Source organism: Podarcis liolepis (assembly GCF_965112155.1).
Source record: "Podarcis liolepis genome assembly, chromosome: 3".
Taxonomy (NCBI): Eukaryota; Metazoa; Chordata; class Lepidosauria; order Squamata; family Lacertidae; genus Podarcis; species Podarcis liolepis.
The window spans coordinates 64,074,417-64,096,784 of record NC_139557.1 but is presented as its reverse complement, the minus strand read 5'-3'; the positions used below and the strand labels follow the sequence as shown (position 1 = coordinate 64,096,784).

The 22,368-nt window shown below is 40.3% G+C and overlaps 1 protein-coding gene and 1 long non-coding RNA gene across 4 annotated transcripts in view; one reads left to right on the top strand and one right to left on the bottom strand.

Annotated features, from left to right (window-relative positions):
- LOC310703734 (craniofacial development protein 2-like) overlaps nucleotides 1-22,368 on the top strand; it is a 609,970-nt gene that overhangs the window by 558,466 nt on the left and 29,136 nt on the right. The gene's annotated exons all lie outside the window — the stretch shown is intronic.
- The window catches only part of LOC310703757, a 127,915-nt gene continuing 117,292 nt past the window's right edge, over nucleotides 11,746-22,368 (bottom strand). For 2 of the 3 annotated variants that reach the window (XR_014524349.1, XR_014524350.1), the window contains 3 exons: nucleotides 19,965-20,032; nucleotides 14,747-14,804; nucleotides 12,758-13,417 (listed from right to left, as the gene is read on the bottom strand). This is a non-coding gene — a long non-coding RNA (uncharacterized lncRNA). Of the gene's footprint in view, nucleotides 12,542-12,757; nucleotides 13,418-14,746; nucleotides 14,805-19,964; nucleotides 20,033-22,368 lie in introns of those variants that run through there. The other variant, XR_014524348.1, reaches the window with a different exon arrangement.

Genomic DNA, 22,368 nt, shown 5'->3' with positions numbered 1-22,368 from the left:
AGCAAAACACTCTGCCCACTGCCATTCCCAGCAACAGGCAGGCAGAGAGAGGACACAGGCTCTGAAGGTTCCATGTACCCATCATTACTAGTCATAACCGATAAACTTTTCTTCCATGAACTGGTTTGCTCTCCCTTTTAAAGTCTTCTAAATTGTGGTCATCATCAAATTTTGTGATAGTGAAATCTATAAATGCATTAGGTTACTGTGTGTAGAAATACTTCATTTCATACGTCCTGAATCTCCTGCCAATCAAATTCAACAGAGGACCCTAAATTCTAGTCTTTTGAGTGGGGGTGGGGTGGATTATCTCTATTCACTTTCTCCACACCATGCGCATAATTTTATAAATCTCCAAGCAGTTTCTCCGAGTCACATTTCTCAAAATTGAAAAGGTCAATCTGAAAGAGACTTCGCTCATGCTGCATTTAAGCCAGCTGCCCAGGCCAACAAGCCCATTCTCCTAGCCCAGACAGTGTTATGCCACCATTATATAGTGAATCAACTCATGGAGCAGTAAGGTAAAGGTAAAGGGACCCCTGACCATTAGGTCCAGTCGTGACCGACTCTGGGGTTGCGGCGCTCATCTTGCTTTATTGGCCGAGGGAGCGGGCGTACAGCTTCTGGGTCATGTGGCCAGCATGACTAAGCCGCTTCTGGCGAACCAGAGCAGTGCACAGAAATGCCGTTTACCTTCCTGCCAGAGCGGTACCTATTTCTCTACTTGCACTTTGATGTGCTTTCGAACTGCTAGGTTGGCAGGAGCAGGGACTGAGCAACGGGAGCTCACCCCGTCACAGGGATTCGAACCGCCGACCTTCTGATCGGCAAGTCCTAGGCTCCGTGGAGCAGTTGCTGAGTGTAAAGTGCATGGGTTTTTTGGGGGAGGGGGTCAGAAGTGTCCTATCATGGAAGAGGTTTTATTCTAGAATTTTCTCATGTTGTCTCTGACTTTCTGTACAAAACTGAAGTTTGCACTTTGCAAAGCGATGAGCCTTTTGCTGGTCTTTGGGCTCAGGCATATATACCCAGTCTTGTCGCCCTCTAGTGTACAGAAAGTCAGAGACAGCATGAGAGAATTCTAGGACAAAACCTCTTCCCTGATAGGACATGCCTAACTTGGATGAGCAAAGTTCACAATGCAAGGAAACAGTATTTGGGCAAAATGAATATTCAAGTCAGCATGGCTGATGCTGTTCAGAACTCATACACATGTTACATTTGCCATGGGAATTGATGCTCTTTATGTGAAACAGAGCCACCATGGCATAACACTTCCCACCCACAATGTCCATCAGTGGCGTGGGCTAGGGTGGGCGAGGAAACTCATGGCGTGATGACCCTGTCTCACACAGCAGTTTGCATTAAAGGATATAGCAGTGTCAGTAGATGAGTGGGGAGAAAACCTCACTGGGTGGGGAGCGCAATATCCATAGTAAATGCAACATCTAGACTGACTGTTACCAGAGAATCCTAATGGTGTAGAATCCTTGTTGCCACTGAAAAGCAGAATGTTTCTAAAATCCTGCAAAAGACTAAATTCACAATGCATGTGAATTCTATACATGTCTATTCAGAGGCCCATTGAGTTCAATGGGGCTCAGTTCCAGGGAAGTGAGCATAAGGTTGCATGCAGCCTTAGTGATTTTATTTGTATGGGTTGGGGAAAGAGTAAGGACAAGGGGACGATGGATAAATATACTTCTTTTCTATATCAAGGCCACATTTTGTAAGCACCTAAAAGAAAATGGAGTGATTAGATTGCTAGGAATCAATATGGTTTTGTTAAGAATAATTTGTGCCAGATTAGCCTTGTTTCCACCAAGCAAACCAGATGCACAGCACATGTACAGTCTGCTTCCAATTAAATTACTTTTGAACTGTCAACAACCTGTGGAATTAAAATATGATGTTGAAGGGCAGAAGTTGCAATTTGACATATAGCAGGGGGAAATGAAAGTCAACAAGGAAGCAATGTCAAATGCCATTGATCAGTCAGGTATTCTTCTTTTGTGCCTCATGGGACCAGCCCCATAGATATGCAAGGCTAGGGCCTGTTTCATATCACATACATAGGAATAAGTAAACTTCCTCAATTCCAGCCCAGAAATGTTTTGGACCCGCTAGATTATTTTGTCATCCATGTGGAAATAATCTAGGGAATTCAGATTATTTCTAGGCCTGACCAAAGGGGAACATATCATTGCAGAATTAAGAGTCTAAAACATTCCATATTCAGCGGTATACTTAGTAAAAATATAACTTCTAAAATTACTGTTCTATATGCAACAGCAGCAAATCAAGCCAACTCACTATCAAGCAAATCACTATTAAACCAGTTCACTATATTAACTGCACATCTTAAAAACTCAGATGTATTTAATTGGATATACTGGATTATTTTGGAATAAAATGTCATTAATATTCAACAAACCCTTACAAAATGCTGAGGGTACTTCCGTGTGACCTGTTTATTGAACAAACATCCCAATTTGTTCTGCAGGGAGATTAGTTGTCATTGGTAACTTAAGCAGCATCCACTCTGATTTGTTTGTGGAGAGAGTAGATGACATTATATAAAATAAATATTCCCATCACTCTATAACGGTGAAACCGAGATTTGCTGGTATGTTGTTGAATCCCACCTGAAAACAGCTACAGTTTGGAAGTGCTCTCAATTTGGCACATAAGTGAAATATTTTATCATTCCCCATTAAGCCATTTTCACTTTCCTTTGGCAACTTCAGATCTTCCCACAGATGTGGGAATCTCCACTCAGGCTGTTTTTGGAACCTGCAACCAGTTCTTCCAGAACATGATGGAAGAAGAAGGAGAACATGGGTGACTCATGTACCTTGTATCCTCTGGCAGTGCTGATCGTGAGGGGCCAAGTGTCTTCCCTTTAAATGCTACCTCTCAGCGGCATTTTGCTACTTTAAAAAAGTATGTATTTGTTGAAATATATTTTAAATGGCCATTCATTCTTCATCCAGGATGGTATAGAAAGGGCATGAGCAACTAGGAATGGGGGGGGGGGTTTCCACAGTGGATCATCCTAATTCAGTGGTCTTGCAGATCATACTGCAGCTCTTGATTGAATTACACACCCCTCCGGATTTTGCATAGTAATGTGGACTGATCAAGCATTTAGAGACAGGGTGGTGTTTGCCTATTTAAGGTAGAAAGCTGGCAGTCTTCAAGGTATTAAGAAGCTCACAAAGTTACCCAGTGGAGAGACCATCATGCTTCTTTCATGTTCCTGAAAGTAAGTTGTGGTCTTTATTAAATCCATACCTTCTTGGGTCATCATTCTGGAGCATGGAGGCAGTGAATTGTGTTTATTTAGTATGTATAATATGGTAAAATTCATTTGATCCCTTGGCCATTCATTCATCATTTTATTTGTATGCCACCTTTCCACAGTTAAAACAATGTTCAAGGTGGCTTACAATATGAAAAGATCTACACCATTTCAAATATAGCAAAGTAGTCATAGAAATAAAGATATAAAAAGTTAATATCAGTAATATCAGTTCATATCCGTAACAACTGCAAAAACTCCCAACAAGACTTTCCCTAAAATACCCCAGTCCTTGCTGGGCAGCAGCCACAGCAGCCATTCTTATGAGGCCAGTCAGGCCCCACCCTGGGCCAGGTGGAGAGAAGCAGGAATGGGACCCCAAGTCACTCAGCAGGGGAGACCTCCTGGGCAGCATGGGCAGCAGTCCTTATGAGGCCTGTATTGAGCATCACTTACCTTTTTCAGGTATGACATCAGAAAATTCAGGGATCTGCTGTAGTAGATTGTGACATTTGGCCTTCCTCAGAGTACAACCTGGAAACCTCTCAGAAAAAGGTGTGAGATTAATATGTCCTTTTTTCTGCTAGTGACTTTATATTTCTCTCTCACCCTTATTCTGGGAGGTTTCCAGATACAAATTCTGGAGAACCCTACTTTTCAATGGTAGCTAGACAGGTTGAATAATGAGGCTGTGGCCTGCCTGTTAGGAGCACAGAATTCAATAGAATAAATGTCTGCCTTGTCCTAGTGAGAGAACACAACCCACCGGCGAAGACTCAAGGAAGACATGCATGTGTTGCATGCACAGTTTATGACTACACAACATCTACCTCTCAGACTTTACTTGAAAAGAAAAACTCTTTAAAGTTAGCCAGATTTAAAATAGAAATATGATCCTTTAAGAACAAAACAATAGGCTATTTTGGAATCTAACTCAAGGAGATGATTCATCAGCTGTACTCAGTTATTGTGGATTTATTTGTGAGGGTATTGAAAAGCCAGTCAGGCACTACTCAGCACAAGAACACTGATGTGCTGAGAGCTGATCACACGGGGATATTTTTGGACGCACGCAGAATCCATCTATAATACTAAGAGTTCCCAGTATTGTCTGTGCAGCAAAATAACTAGATCTGTATGTTAACCTTAAAGGTGTCCTCTGAAAGGACTATATTTAAACTGCTGCTGACACACATCATTGTCTAATGCTGACGTGATCCAAATCTGGAAGATTTTTTGACCCCTGAGCAGCTTAATTTAAGCTTCTTTATTGGCAGATATCTTGCCAAATAGGATATGCAACATCCTGTTTGTATGCAATGATGTCTAAGACCCAAAATGCTGAAGGTAGCACCCATCTTTATTATCAATCGGGGTACAGACAACACAGCTTATTATCCAAGCTGTTGACAAGGCTGACCACTGGATTCTGCAGACAATTGTAGGCCAAACCCAAGACTTGCTGCACCATGCTTATAACATGCACTCAATTTTTTTTCTATGCACATTCTATGCTGTCATATTTTTTTCTATGCACATTCTTCATAAAAATGGATAAAATCTATATTTTTAAAAAGTTGGGCATTTGGTAAAGAATCCCTTTTTTCACTGATTAAAATTTGCAGTGGAGTTTGCTTTCAACCCTTACTTCTGTGTGGACATATGATACACTTGCACTGTAAGTAAACTATACAGTGAATCCTTACTGAGCACCCAAACTTTAACTCCTGAGCAGCAGGAGACACACCTAAGCCTGTTTACAAAGTTCTTGCATTTGCCTTTGGGAGTGGGGAGATAGATTCTTTAGCACCCACCCACACTTGCTACCTAGTGGCATTTGCAGAAAATAACTTCTAGGTACTTACTAATCTCAGAAGAACCCCTGTTTGGTAATTCAAATGACAGAGATTCCAAGAACTAGAATATAAAACAGAAGCATGAAAAGAGCACTAAAGGGGAGGAGGAAACAGCAGCTCATAGGATTCCAGGGATTCCTATTGCCTGGTGTCCAGACAACTGACTTTTCAATCACAGCTCTGACTTCACTCATTGGTTAAAAGCACTGAAAGGTGGGAGCAGCCAGTCCGGCTCATTTCACAGAAATTGACTGGAAGTGTACCTGCACAGTTTGCTTCATAACTTTCTTTCTCAGAGGGCTACAAACTTACTTAGAAAAAGAAAAAGAAAATTCAGAGTTATTGGGGTGGTTCTGCATGGAGTCACCAATGAAAACCGTTAAGGGCATCCAAGTTTGCAACATTCAGTTTAGTTTCACACTCGTTTCATACTAGTTGCAGGTCACCTCCCCGTTTCATTTCACTTCCATTACCATTTTAAAAAGCATGTGTCTCACTGCTTACAACTCGGGTGCCTCCCATCCTCATAAAGCAACGTACTACCTCTAAGGCACCTAAGGGCTCTAGATATGCAATTACAGGAGAATTGGAAAAATATATCCAATTTATATGCCGTTAAAGACAGGGTGACATCCTCTATAAGCAGGGCTTCCAATGGTGATCCATCCTTCTGTATTCTTCAGCTTGTAACTCTTGACATTTTATATTTAAGTGACATGAATTTTTTCACACTTTCTACTATCCCTCAAAGGGATCAGACTTGCCAAGTATAAGACAGATTGGACAAGTGATCTCCATTTTATAGGCAATTAAGAAAGGGCACACAAACACAGCAGCATAACTGCTACTGCTACAGAAATATGCAAAAGTGGGATTGGAGAGGAAATACTGACTGGCAATTTCAGAAAGAAGCCTTCCCCTTAGCCTCTGTGACCAAGGGATGGTGTGATGGTGAAAGTAAGTAGACTGGGATATCCTCTCAGATTGTTACAGATGCTTTAAGGGTCTTGGACTAATATTTCTTTGTGTCAAATGTTGGTACATCTTGTCAGTTTCACAACTCTCTTGGTCCCTCTCTCCATTTGAGATTTGAACAGGGCATCAGGAATATATCCATTTGCCTCCTATCAGAAACAAATATGAAAGAATAAAACAAATGTGACCACATTAGTTTTTCATGTTTCTTTCAGTTTTCACAATTCATTTCAAACAGAAACTAATCACATTTTGAAATGAACACCCCTACTTCAGACCCATTATCGGTAGTAGTACTTTTATTTCAATTTATATCCCACCTTTCATCCCAAAAGAGCCCAAAGCAGCAGGCTTTTGCTTAACTTGGTATATTCTTCCTGGGAATAATGGTGTCACCATGTAAACAGTCACATTTGGCTATGTGAAGACATGCACCAAGGGCAAAAGCAATCAGTTCAGAGAGAGGACCATGTTTTCTCCATTGCACTGCCCTCACTCGGAATGAGAATGCCACTACTGCCATCACCAGAATGGTTCTACGGAGTGGAGAACTATTTATTTATTTATTTATTGAAGTATTTATATACCCCCAATTCATACAATATAACATGGTGATGTACTGCAACATATACAACCCCCCCCCCCAATCAAACACAAAAAGCCACAAAGACTGGCTGTTCAAAACAAAATGCAAACCATTGCACAAGCCTGCTGACTCTCTGCTGGGACTCAGCTACATTAGTCAAGAAACAGCGTTTTGAATGTGTTATAAACATGCAACACTAGATAGCAAAAGAAAATTCTAAGCAATTTTCCATAGCATTTTTTTCTCCTTTTGTTATAATGATTTAATTTCTGACTTAATTATAGCGTTTCCCCCTCTGTTTGTAGATCCACCCCGGGAGAGTATTTTACAGCATGGGACCTAAATGCTCAACTTTTTGTGGAGGCCTCTGTGACATGGGCTTTGGGAAGAAGGGAGTATAACCACACTATGAACACATTACCTCTCTGCCACTGACACACACATACACATAAATAAAAGCAGATGACTTGTTTCATAGCACATAAACAATTTGGGGGGGGGGGATTAAAAACCATTTCAGTTCACTCCTATACAAAAGAATAGTTACTGCCAAAAAGCCGTAACCAGCATATACATTGGACAGTGTTCAAAATATATAAATCAATATGTAAAAATCTTCCCACTCTGACACCAAGTTTGCATCTTGAGGTTGACTAGATTTTCCTTATGGTATATCACAGACACATCCAACAGGTAGATCACTGTTGGCAGATCACTGGCTCCCCCCAAAGGAGCTCAACAACTTTGGCTCCCCTAAGAAAAGCTCAACTTCTTAGCCCTGTACCCCCCCAAAAAGGGCTTTCCTCCTTCCTAAAAAAGCTCAACAACTTGAAACCCCCCGCAAAACTGTCATTTTTTAACTCTGTGAGTAGATCACAGTCTCTTGGGAGTTAGCCACCCCTGCTATATCACAATCCTACATGGCAGCACCAATCCACTTACTGACCAAACAAGACTTTTTCTTCAGGTGTGAAAATCTATACTGAGTGAAAGAAAACACATAGGCAACCACAGTGTTCTGATATGGTCCAATTTCCTTTACACAAGGTATCTTCTGGCCTTTTCTCCTCATCTCTTGTAAATGATTGACAGCTTGGCAGAATGCCACAAATTAGGTACAAGGAGGGCTGGCCCAAGACATTTTGGCACCTAAGGCGCACCCCAAAATGGCACCCCCTCCCTACCCGGGAAGGAGGAGTAAGGGAATATCTACATCAGGAACAAGGGGGTAAGAAAGACTGACATCAGGATCTGCTGCCCCGGTAAATCCCGCCGCCTGAGGCAGTCTCCTCACCTTGCCTCATGGATGGGTTGGCCATGGGTACAAGCCAACAGCACTCACTTTGTAAATAAGCTCGTATATACAAGAACATCATCATTCTTTGTTGGCTTTAACTTAAAAATCACTGATTTGCTTTTCAAACAGCTCCATTGCCTGCCGATAAGCTAAGGTCAGTATCAAAATATCTATAAGCTTTATATGTGTATATACATTCACCAATGTGAAAAATAATGTGCCTCCTTTTTAAGCCCCAGAAAGGCTATTACAGTATCTTTACATCTCTGCCCCAATTTTGAAGAGCAGGCGTTGCAATAAGGAGGGCACAAATGATTTATCCACATCATTTTGATGGAGCCTATTTAAAATCTCATCCCATTAACATCCTCTGCCCAGCTAATTAGTATAAATAATTGTCGGCTTTCATTAGAAACAGCCAAAAGCTAAAACAAGGGAAAAGAGGGTATGGAGAGGTGACCTGTTAAAAGTGGGTTCTCAGCTGGGACACAGAAACAAATTTATGAGCAAGTTCCTTACAATTTAGGACCACTTTTTACACATGCATTTGTGGGTGTTTGGCACAACAGAGCTCCAATCACCTATTGTTGATTCAGGGTAACTGTATGTCCTACTTTACAGGGGCAATCATCTATTTGAACAGCTGCCAGGAACAATCCTCTGAAGAGCTGTGGGAAACAAAACTCAATTAAAGATAAAGAACCATAAGGAGAGAGAACAGGGGCCTTGAAATTGCCCACCAGCAGTTAGCACCTGGGCAGCAGATTGAGCAGGCACACAAGTTACCTGGTCAGTCTTCCTCTCTACGGTGAGATGTAATGTATATTTAAGTTGTAGTAATTTCTAAAATGGCATCTGTACATATAAATTAGCACATGTATATTTAAGCAATTTTTGGCCCCCTTTTTTGGTTGATGCCTTTCCTCTTTTGTAAGCAATGTACTTGGTCTACCCTAGATTCATTCCAGTTATTGATAATCAGATTCTGGACTTCACAGAGAGTCTGGACTACATAGCCCTGTTGAGGCACTGATGCTCCCATGTTTGTAGGCAGGGAGCTTCCCCAAAGCGTCTGTCTCTGACACCCTGTTCCCAGGTTCAAGACGGTGGAAATTTATCTTTCTTTACTCTCTCTCCTGCAGGTTTAAACAGTCTAGGATTTCCCCCCTCTTCTCCTGCTTCCAAGGGGGGGTTGGTAGTTTTAAATGATGGAAATTTAGCCCTTTACAAATGATTTTCCAGACTTTAGCTTGCAATGTCTTTGCTTCAATCTATTTACAAAAGCGGAAGGCGGACTTCCTGTTTAGACCTTCCCACTTCGGTGCCAAATTAAGATGTTTCATAATCCAATTTTCCGTTCTTGGATAGGTCACCAGGTTGATGGACTAGATGGAAGGGATAGAAAGGACTGACAAAACCCGAGACCAGGAAGAAGAGACGATGGATGAAGATTAGAAGAAAGTTTAAAAAATTCATTTAGAGAATTTTTGTAAAATTAATGAGTGTTAGAAAAAATGTTGGAATGAAACTATTTGGCTTTAGTAGAAATGCTTCAAGGAATTATGTATAAATAAGTTTTAAGTTTTAAGCTTTAGGGCTTTTTATGGTAAGATAAGGTTAAAATAAATTAAGGTAATTTAATGACAGAATATAGTGAAAGATGGAAAGGATTTGCTGAGATAATTAATAACTAGAATACAAAAAAGGGAGGTGTGAGGAGGTCGATGAAACAAGTTAATGAAAGATAAAGATTTGGGAATATTGGATTTGGTTTTTAAATTTTTTGTCTGCTTTTGTTTTTGGTTTTGATGTATTGTGTGTTTTGTTTTTTCCCTTTTTTCTTTTTATTGACTTGTATTGTTGAATTCCCTTTTTTGTCTATCTTTTTTCCTTTTTTGTCTTCTTTGTAATTTTAAATTCTCAATAAATATCATTTAAAAAAAATTAAAAAAATGCCAATCAAAGGTGGGTTCCCATATTTCCAGAGGGAAAAATCCGGACAAACAAAGATGTTGAGCTTTCATTGGGTGAACACCCACTCACCCCCCCCCCCAGGCCAGCCACGACTTCTGAGCCCGAAACAGAGCTTGAGCCTGAATCCAAGCCGCCCCCCCCCCACAAACACTTTGCTTCAAACCTGTCCCCCCCCAAACCCAGACTTTTGCTTACAATTGTCAAAATCCCCCTGAATGGGCAAGGTAACATGCCTGGGATTTTCCAGACGTATGGCAACCCTAAATCAAGGCAATTCCCATGGGCACCTTCACTCCATTTCACTAAATCTCTGCTGAAGTGTGGAAGAGCACTCCTTCTGTTGTTTCATTTGTCTGGTGGTTTCCTGACATTTCTGTCAAGTTATTTACCCCAAACCACATAAATTACAGTGCACTGAAGTAAATAAGCTCACTTGCACCTATGTTTGGAAGATTTTGTCTGTAACTTGACAAGTCCAATGAAAAAAATCAATGGAAAGATAATATTCTGAGCTGGTTCTGTACATATTTTTTGTATTTTCCTGCCCTTTTATGTTTTATTTCTGTGAGGGGTTTTTTTAAAAAATAAAACAAAAACACTGTATAAAAAGATTAATACATAAAACCTGTTAACAATAATGAGATTTACTCATACAACTCCCTACACAACTCTTTAGAAATTTAGCCCTTAAGCTTTAAAAGCATTTGGGGAATAATTATATATTTTTTTATTCATTGCCTGTTTATGGATTAAACATACTGTGCTGTAACCATACAAAGGCGTTTCTCTTGGTAATGCTCCTCTGCACCCCCAGAATAGAATTATACATCTAGGACCACCTATGATACATCAGGATATCTACTGTTTGTTTTGCAGTCTCAGGATAAGTCATAAGTGAGGATGTGTTACTGCTAAAATAATTTCATTGCCTGCCAATTAGGTACCAGGTTAATCATTTTAATCTGCTCTTGGACCTTGGGGTGAAGGGCATGTAACAAATTAAAATATAATTGTTGGCATCTGTCTGTCTTGAGAGACAATGGAGTGTGCCTCCGGGGGTGAAGTCAACCTGCTGGGCTGCCCAGACGACAAGACCTCCACCCCCCGGCTTCACTGATGAGGTCCAAAGTAAAGCAGAGCAATATGTTTGGCACCAGCTTGGCTGCAGGAGTTTCCAGAAGGAGGTGTACAAGGCGCCATCCAACTGTCTTAGGGACTCCACTCCTGATTTGTGTAGGGTTTACTCCTTAGCCTTTTCTTCTCCAGAAGATGTCCCACAAAGAAGCATAGGTTTAGGCTCAGACTTTTCCTTCTACTAGGTGGGCTGCCTTCCCAGGTTGGTGAGCCCTGTCTGCCCCTTATTTCCCTCTACAGCATGTGCAGAAACCTCCTTCTTGACTGCTGGACCACTGTTGGTCTCATCTGCTCAATATGCCAGAGCCTGTCTTTGCATGTAGAGGAAGTTCTAACCCATCATTAACATTATTAAACAATACTAATATTAGACAGGCACGTTCATTATACTGGGTACCTATCATACACCAGCCCATTTAACTGCCTCCATGCCACCAACTATGACCTGCCAAATACAAATTAATACAAATTGATACAAGTATTAAAAATTCAGTTTGTGTTTCTGAATGTGATTTGGCACTCAGTCTGCCAGCATCACCTGCATTGTGTGGTAATACTTTACCACATCTTTCCCCTCCCTAAGTTCTTTCCGTTGATGCTGTTGTAGGATCAGAATTCTGGATTGGTTGTTGTTGTTTTTAATCAAAATTGAAAGCTATTCATTGGCATACTCACATTTCTTGAATTAAAAATGCTAGAACTTTTACATTTCCCTGCACACAATCCAAATTTAAAATTCCTGTGTTTACATTTCACATCTGTTTTGGCAGATTCACAGCCAAATAGGAAACAACACTGATGTTAAAATAGCATTTCATGGTTCACTTCCCTTCCAAAGTCATTGTTCAATAGGGATACACTGGCTTGATTTCTCAGAGATCTTCTGACTCTTAAGAGCACAATGCCTCAAGGCATACTCATTGAGGCACATCCTGGTGGAAGGCAACAAAAAAAAAAATCCCATGAGCCTGAGTAAGATGAATAAGAAGAATGACTGTGGGAACTACCTCCTTTGTGTACAGTATATACAGTGTTATGCAGTGTAATACATCACAGAAGTTCGCCAATGTCACTCTAGGTTGGAGTTCTTATGTGAACTCTGTTAGACAGCAAGGCAGAATTGTTTTCAATGTAGTCCTTGGGGAGTCCTCCAGGAAAGGAAAAACAATGATTTTGATGGTTCATTTCAACGCTTTGTAACAGAGATCTTAAGGGTTATTCTACCAGTGTTGTGCCTCACAGCTGTTTTTGGATGCCAGGACAGGTTGGGCGCATGTAAAAAAAATTCTTTGGCAAATGTGATGTGATGCGTGTGGGGTGAGATGGTTGCATCTTCCACATGGGAAAGTAGGATCATAACCCAGCCTAGTCAGTCACCAAGGATTCATGAAATGTGCTCTAACAACCCTCCTTTATTTCTAAAAAAAGAAAGAAGAAAGGGAGGATTAATGACCGACTATATCTTAAGGATGACCCATAGGCAGAATCTTGCCCCCTGGCAATAATACTCTGTCCCTTGCAATCCTACCAAATTATAGTTAAAGTGTGGTGAAATCTTGGTCCATCATTTCACATCTAGAGAAAGGAAAAAATCATTTTCAAGTTATAAGAAATTCAGTGTTTTAATGGTATCTTTTATTTTGTATGTAACAGTTATGTAATGTATCATTAGTGGGTATACAACCAAGCTTTACTCAAAGTAGACCCACTGAAATTAGTGGGCATGGCTAAGTTAGATCTATCAATGTTAAGGGGTCTATTCTGAGTTTAACTAAGTTGCATACCACCCATTGTACTATTATGTACAAGACCATATCAAGAAGTCATTATTGCTGTAATATAGGTAGCTTGTATTATGGAGTATCACTACAAGTGAGGCCCTTTGTTCCAGTAATGGTCCATTTTAAAGACCAAGTAGATCAATCCCAAGAAAATGGTCTTACACATAACAAAAGAGAATCTTATTCTTTGGCGATCACTCGTAGCCGAGTAAGATTGTCTTCCATATACACAGTTTTAACAGTGAGTCTGTACATGACTGTGGAGGCCAATTCTGAATCCACACATTCTTCCACAGTGGGGACATAGGTTTGCAGATGGGAGTTGATCATGGTGAGTGTTTGCCAATCGTGCCTTCTTCTTAGCGCATTTCTCCCTTTCATTCTGAGTTCAAGTGTCTTCAAAGCCCATGACACCTTTGGTAAAGGCTGTTCTCCGATTGGAGTGCTTGCAGACAAGTGTTTCCCAGTTGTCAGTGTTTATACTGGGTGGTAGTCAACTAAGTTTTACTCCACCTGTTGAAATTAATGGACCTGACTTAATCATGTCCATTTCGTTCAGTTGTGTTTACTCTGAGTTAAACTTCACTGAATAGCTATAATGACTCAATAAACTAAGCGACAGCAATACTAGATGAAAATTTAAAATGCCATTCAAAAAGAGAATCAAAGAAATAAACCTGTGCAGACATGCATCATTAGAAAGATAAAATTCAGATAAGAAATACAACTTTCACTCACTCATCCCCTACAGCAGATGGTGCCTTGATGTAAGATGCCAAGCCTAGTTCTTTGCAGATGACACCATCTGAGACAGTTTAAATCCAGTGACCCACAGAATGTTGGTTATCATGACCTCTTGTGTCCATATGGGGTTTATGATAATTAATTAGAAATGTGTACGTTTTTAAAATCTCTCAATTCTACATTTCCCTTGACATGCCACTGTTCGACTGATATGTCCAAAATCCGTATTTCCCAGGGGTGAACCATTTACATTCAGCATTTTGTTTTTGTTTTTCAAAATGGTATTTCAGACTAGGTCATTGGACCATGTTGAGGCTAAGTAGATTGGGGAAGCTCTGGTTGATACGAGATTTGGAAAACTCACATTTTAAATTTGAAATCAATGATTTCATTCCTGAACAAAAACAAGAGTCTTTTGTTTTCACCTTTGAAATTCCCCATTTGCTTGTGTTCGGCATGTGTGTGACTGCTGACATGCATGACATTTTCGGCATCAGAAGGGAGTGGGGGCAGAATGGGTTGGAAGAGGGAAGAGGTGGAATGGGGTGAGGTGAGCTTACAGCATGGTAGCTCGGAACACAATGCCCGCGTAAATGGGGAGTTGCCTGGACACACAGTGAGTGTGTATATGATATATATGCACACCTGTAATACTCCGTGCATCTTAGATTTGTTCACTTGCTGCAATCACTTCCCTCTAGCCCAGAGACCAGAACAATCAAGTATCTTCCTGGATGGTCAGGCTACATAATTAGCATTACCGCAAAGAAGAGGATTTTCAGATATCTAAGCACATATTTTCAAATATTGCATCACCAATTATTTTTCTTTTCTTTTCTGTGGGGTGGCATAACAAAAGAATCAATGTGCTTTGTGAAAAATTAGAGGTGATCTTTCACCTTTTCAGAGTGTTAGTTAGAAAAGAAGAAGAAAAGCAACATTGTACAAAATACGTGAAAAGACTCATTACGAGTACTTCTCCTCCTGCAGAACGGTGAGCACACATCTTTCCCACACCTTCCTTAAAATTGGACAGGGACCTTGGAAAGAGGTCAGGTGTTATTTTGAGAGCTGGAGTCAGCCCATGAGATTACTTACCCATTTCCACTATGTGCAGGACCAAGAACGGCTAGGGCTGCCATATGTCAAGATTTTCCTGAACATTAACGGAATTTCAAAGGTGAAATTGCCATCCAAGGGAAGTCAATTGAAAAATTGCAAGTTTTTAAAGCCTTTTTTGTAAAATAAAGCTGAACAACTTTGGGGTTTGTCTAAATAAAGATAAAAAAAGCTCAACAACTTTCAGGGTGTCCTGGTTTTTACTTTTTGAAATATGGCCCTACGTGTAGACCCTTATCAAACAAGAGTGAAATTTGTGATTTGGTCACTTGTGTTTATTAGTCATTTGGTCTAGCTCATATATTTTTTCCTCATTTTTGACAGCTTCCTTGCTAGTAGTATTAGTAATAATAATAAAGAAAATACAGAACCAGAGAGGTTTTTAGAGCTAGGTGCCAGGAAATTCAAAATAGTTCACCTGGTTTTATGATGTTTAATGTGAGTACTATGCTTAGGTGTAGTAGTAATGTTCCTTCACCCCCATTTTAAACTAAAATGTGCATATATCTCTTCTTCCTGTTTCTCCACCTCTCTCCAGCTTTCTACCATGTCTTCCTCCTTTTGAAAAGCAAAACATTGTGATGACAGCTATATCACTTCTTATGCTCCACTCTCCCAGGATAAGGTCCAATAGTTAACCATTCAATTGCCTTTAATCCTACTTTCCCAATACAACTCCATATGTGGAAAGTTCTTATCTGATCCCTTTTGATCCTCAAGTCCCTTATGAGGGCATTCGGCTACCTAAACTAAGTAAATGCTGGTGCTGTGTTCTTGTTCATTTTGATAGGTGCGTTAGTTTCTGGACCAGCTCTACTGAATAAACAGGGAAAGAAAGGACAAACTGTTTCCCTCATACATTATTATTCTCCTCACACCCCCAAGATTTTCATGGTCTAGTTCCCCAAACATGAAGAAGTAGCTTAGAAGAAGTAGATGTATATAGACACATCTGTCCCAAGCAAGTGTGGCAATGGTTATGTACATTCAGTGTGGTTTTTCGTTATTTTTTAAATGTTTAGGGGTACTCTCATTTTGACTCAAGAAAATCACAATTTTATAGTTCAAATCAGGGAAAATAGATACAGTAAATGGGCAAAAGTACAAAGAACATGCATTGCATCGGGAAAGGAAATGAAGCCGCCATCAGAGTTGGTAACAACAAAACTGACCAATCACCATGCTAGATTCCAACTCCTACTCCACACATTAAATGCTCACTTCCGTCTGAGACTCAGGAAACACTGTGACAGGAAATGAGGCTGCCGTTGGGGGTGGCAATGGAACTGATGATTCACTGTGCTAGAGAAGAAACTAAAATTTGTAAAAATAAAATAAAATCTCCCATTAGATTCACGAAATGCTTAGGGGTATGCATACCCCTTCATCCCCCCCACCCCCCAGAAAAAGCACTGTGTACATTTATCAAAATGAGGTTTATAGAATCATAGAACCACAGAATTGGAAAGGACCCCAAGGATAATCTCGTTCAACATCTGCAATGCAGGAATCTTGCCCACAGCCATCCCTGGGTGGGGCTCAAACCACCAACCTTCTGGTTAACACCCAGGCATACTGATCCATTGCGCCATGGGATAGCTATTAAGAGTTCAGCATATGAAGGGGGACCAACAGAGGCAGGATTGCAACAGCTTTCTTTTTCCTTTTTTCTTGCCTCAGAAAGCTCCACAGCATTTGTTATTCCATTATACCTTTTGACAAAGTTGAACAGGGAAGACATACGGATGTGTCATGAATCTATATTTGAAAGACTGTTATGAGAAGAGGTGGAGGAATGGTTCTCTTTGTGTGGATCCCTCATTGCATTTCTCCTGACAGCAATTTAACTGTTCTCAGGAGTCGAATAAGCCTTATGAATCCTATAAATAGAAAGCTTGCAAAAACTTGGCTTCTATTATTAATGTCAAATATATGACAACTGATTAGAGCTGAAGTGAAAGTGAGAGTGAATTTCATGAAACATTTAGCGCCTTGAAACACACCTCCCAATTTTGCCACTTACGTGACCATTCAAATTGTGGATTGGTAGCACGGACCTCACTCTACTTTCGCTTCATAATGTCACCATGTATCCAGATCAGACTGGTTGCATGGTGATGTGACATCAGCATCTCCCTTCTACATGGACCCTGATTGGCTGGATTTATAAGATACTCTTGATTTTTCTATTTTAATGACACAAAAATACTGGTCGGGGAAAGGAGCAAGTATGACCAAATGACAATCAGTGCGTAAAAATGCTTAGCAAGGTGTTGTTGTTTTTAAGAATGAAAAAGAAAAAATGCTCTCCCCCCCCCAAAAAAAATATTCCCATCACTTTCATATGAAAAAAAATTGGCATCAGCTTACAACTAGTCATCATTGCTTTTCTAACTATTCTGTATTTGGGTCCTTCAGAGTCAGCTGTAATTCTGTCATTGAACATTGGGGGAGAAAGGGGACCAGAAAACACTAGTACTCTTTTATTTCCATTTTTTAAGTATGCAAATGATCATTAAAGGCATAAAAAAATTAACAGCTAGGCAGTTTCCCCCTGATTTTATCCCAAAGTCATATCAAACAAACTCGTATAATGATAAATGTCTACATTAAAACCATCATTGCTAATAGTATTCCATATCATTTATCTTTTGTACAGCATGACCAAATTACAATGACCACATGACTGTAGCCACTTATGATTAATGGTGGCTTAACACAGTGTCTGACAGTAAAGCTTTGACGATGGAAATTATTGTATATTTTAAGCATTTCCAGCTATACATTAATTAAAAATGTATTTGTTTTTTTTAAAATGCAAAGAAATTTCAAATGCATTTTAAACTATTTCCCTGAAAGCACAATCCTATACAGGCCTACTCAAAAGTAAGTTTGATTTAATTCAATGGGGCTCAATCTCAGGTAAGTGGATCTAGACTGCAATACTAAATTCACTTCCCTAGGAGTAAGTTCCATGGAAGCAAAATGGCACTTTCTTCTGAGTTGATATGTACTATTAAAATATGAATTGCACAGTATGAATTTTGCATAAAAGTATCTGACTTGATGGAAGTGTCAAATGAAATCATTACAGGGGGAAAAGAAGAGGGTGTTTTGTTTTTTTAAGCACTATCTAAAGATTTCTGGAACTCTCTCACTAATGGAGAGTGAATGAAACAGATTATTTCACAACGTGGTCTAGATGTTCACACCAAGAACAAGTGTGGTATAGTGGTTAGAATGTTGAACTAGGACCTGGGAAACCAGGGGAAAATCCCTGCTCTGCCACGAAGTTCACTGGTTGACTTTGGGTCAGTTACTGTCTTTCAGTCCAACCTACCTCACAGGGTTGCAATGAGGATAAAATGGGGAAAGATGGAATATAAATGTAATAATATAACACAATAAACAGAATCCTGTCATTTGTTGCAAGGCATAGTCTAAGGCACCCCATTGTGTCTGAAAACTGAGGGGATTTCACCTCAGTGGTTAAGATACTTCCAGACCATTTTGAAAGAGAGAGATGGGCACTCTGAAACTTTCCAAGCAAAAGGTTCTTAGCAATAATAAAAAGAAAGCATGATCCTATCCAGTGCTATTTTTCTAGAATTCACCATGAACACCTCCCTTGTTCTCTTTTAGTGGCAATGGTGCCTACCAGAGAGGTGCCAGAACCGAGTTCGGGTGAGTTCTGGCTGAAAAATAGCCCTGATCTTATTCTGTGTCACACTGAGGGCCAAACTACACATGGCATTAAAGGTATGGTTTGACATTGTGTGTATCTTTTTTAAAATTGTAAATAGCAGCCACTAGTTGGAGGGGCATTCATGATCAGAACCAAAGTACAGTGGCTATAATATTACAGTGACACCATTGTCTAAAGGCTATAGCCCCACCAATTTTGCCTGTCTTTTTGACACTACTTAATTCAGTGCAGCTTTCTTCAATACTCCAAGCATTGATTTAATCCTAACATTTACTAAATTTAAGACTTTTGGAGGATCTGCCTTCTCCCAAACTCAGAACAATACTTTTCCTAGTGAGTCACCGGCTACGCAAAATCGTCTTTGTAACAAACTAAACCTGCAATAGTTGATTTGGAATTCATCTCTATTCCTCTTTCTTCTATGGTCCTATAGGAGGAGAGTGGGTGACGCTGTGGTCTAAACCAATGAGCTTCTTGGGCTTGCTAATTGGAAGGTTGGCAGTTCAAATCCATGTGACGGGGTGAGCTCGCATTGCTCTGTCCCAGCTCCTGCCAGCCTAGCAGTTCAAAACCACACCAGTGCAAGTAGATAAATAGGTACCGCTACGGTGGGAAGGTAAATAGCATTTCCATGCGCTCTGGCATCCCATTGTGGTGTCCCATTGCACCAGAAGCAGTTTAGTCATGCTGGCCACATGACCCGGAAAGCTGTCTGTGGACAAACGCCAGCTCTCCGGTCTGAAGCAAGATGAGCACCACAGCCCATAGTTGCCTTTGACTGGACTTAACCCTTCAAGGGTCCTTTACCTTTTAGCTTTATAGGAGAAGTACATTATTTCCTCTCCAGTCCAAAAGAGACTATTCCACTTTCCTTTTCCTAAATTGGGATGAGCCGGCATTCTAGTATGAATGATAATAATTTAAAGCCAACTCGATTCTCAAATGACTCTATAGCAGCTTCCAGCTTAATGGGCCAAGCAAAAGTGCTTTGGGTTAAATCTCTGTGGATCAATTGTCTACACCATGACGGACACGCTAGTTGACATACTGAAGTTCAAACACTGTTAATAACATAATTCTCTCTACTTGCTCTCTCTCTCTCCCTTTCCTGGTTACTCCAGAAAAGCTATAAATCCTATAAGGCTAAGACGATAGAAGCTGCATTTCAGATGTTAAATTCATAGTTCTTATAGCATGAAATTAATATGGATTTTGGAAATTAAGACAAACTAATGTAGAGCCCACTTTTGAAAGCCCTATGTCAACAGATATAAACAAGTACATTGGTTCCGTTGGTAATAAGAATTTTAAAAAATGATTTGTCTGAGAAATGTCCAGCATTAAGTCATTGTGGTGTGTGGATGTGTTAACTCTAAAACATGTGTTAAAAGAGCCACCTAATAAAGTGATCAAATGCAAAGGAGAGCCGGGTGTATTGTATTAAAAGTTACTAAAGATAATTTCAGGAAGCACAGCATGCATAGCAAATACCTGATGAAAAGCCTCTTTCTTCATAGTTATTAAAGGTTCAGGACTCTGTCCTCTTTTATCACTGGTCCCTGTGGAAGAAACAGAAAGGCATACAAATAAATGATCAACCCTCAGATTACAAAGCTATTTCCAGATAGCACAATTATATCCCCATATTATCATATTGGCTCAGAATATCCTTAATATCTGCAACATTAACTAGCAAGGCTTGGCAATCGAGAATTGGCTGTGTTTTCAAGACTAGTCACCACCCTCTATTGAGATAGACAAGGGAATGGCCTGGACTTCTTTGTCTCATTTTATATTGCTCTTGGAAGTGCATAAACTCAAAATTCCCCATATGCAATCCAGACAGCACCTTAAGATTTATCAGTTGGTTACTGAGAGCCCTAGAATCACAGAATCATAGCACTGTAGAGCTGGAAGAGACCCCAAGGGTTACCTACCCCAAATCTCTGCAGTGCCCTGAAATCTTGTGTGACCTGCCAGCTAGCAGTGAAAAACACCTACCTGCGGTCAAGCACTCTTATTTAGAAAAGTAGAGACAGCCACTTCAACCTTTGTTCACTTTTACACTCAGCTGGTGTTTCGGGACCTCTAAGCTCTTCATTCTTCTTTGTCTAAAAGTATCTCTGCTTGCCTTTGAATTCATGAAAATAGGGACATCCCATTCCATAACGATAATTTTACTATTTATACCCCTTACTGGGTTGTCACAGCATCTTATTGGGGTTGTCACAGCACTCTGGGCAGCTTCCAACATATATAAAAACATAATAAAACATCAAACATTTTAAAAAACCTTCCCTATTCAGGATTGCCTTCAGACTGGGGATTAGATAACTACATACCTTCTGGCATTTCTCCAATGAAAATATGGACATCCTAAGGAAAGGGGGGACATTACGGGATCAAATCAGAAACCGGGATGACTTCTCTAAATCAGGGATGTCCCTGGAAAATAGGGACACGTGGAGGGTCTGCAATGGACCAATTTCTCTTGATGCAAAGCACCTTCCTGTCTGCTAGTGTCATGGGAGCCACAGCACCATTCCTTTCCATGTCACTGGAGTTGTCTGGGCCATGGGGGAGGAACCCTGACCGCTCGTTGCTTTTCCAGCATGAACTCTCAAAAAACTGGATCAATGCAGGCACGGACAGAAGCCCAAGAAGGCCAGGAAGAAATGGATAGAGAGAGAGGTGGTGATACATAGCCAAATATGGCTGCACAGGGGTTCTTCAGGCAAGAGAGGAGATATGGAATTCAGTGGACTGAATGTGATACTTCAGTTTGATACCTATAGTTCCTTATATATTCTGTCCAAAATGGGTCAGAGAAGGGGCTTCAGCATCAGAGTGAACCCAAAGGAAACAGAAGATGTCATTCTAAGGCCACTGTGGAGCTTTCCTGGGCCAGGTAGCAGGTTGCAAGGGCAGGTACTCAAATGAGGGCTTCCAACCGTAGGTTGTGTAGATTACCTGCCTGCCAGAAAATGCTAGCCAAACTTTGGAAATGGGAGGGCTTTTAGCAGGCAGCTTGGCTGGAATCTTCAGGGCAGAAAGCGAGAAATGTTGGAGGGTATGGTCCAGCTATATCACTATTGCTTCCTTAGACTGCAAGAGGCTCTCCAAGGTCTCAAGCACCAAGTGATCTTTCCCATCACCCACGAATTGGTGTTTTTTAACTTGGGATGCCAAGCCTGTACTTTGCCACTGAACTGTGATTCCTTCCCATAGGTAATGTAATAAAAAGCTAATAAGTCTTAGCAGCGTAAACCTCTGTCATACAATGTAATTGTCTACAAACTACAAGTTATGTTGATATTCTAAAGAGGAAAGGAAGCCAAACTCCTCATTTATTTATTTATCTTTTTCCCAAAGAATTAAAGAAAATCTTTCCCAGGGCTGATTTTTCAAAATGTAGTTATTTCTCTTTGGGAAAAGGTTGTGCTGGCTAGCCAATGGGAAAATCAATGAAAGTTGCAGTAATGATCAAATGCAGCTTGTGACACTTCAGTTATCATTGAATTTTACCCAGAAGACAATCAATACTTGGTTATACAATGAAGCACACCTGGTAGGTGGTAGAAGTTACCGCACTGCATAGTATACAAACACAAAGGCAGGCTATTTGCTCTTTTCAGACACCATTCTATTACTCTTAAACCATAAAAATGTCCTCTGGGGGCTCCAAGCCATTTATTGCCCCTCAGTGACTCTGGGTCCTCTATGTTGTAAGACGATGCTTTTATTTTGCTTCTCTCACATTCAAAGGATATTCTGACAGGCATACAGACTTCTTTTGTCTTCAGCAAACTCTGGCTCAGGTGAGAATGCTTTTATACCACAAGATAATCAGCCTATTAAAAATTCTGAATCACTCCAAATATCCAGCTTTCTGCAG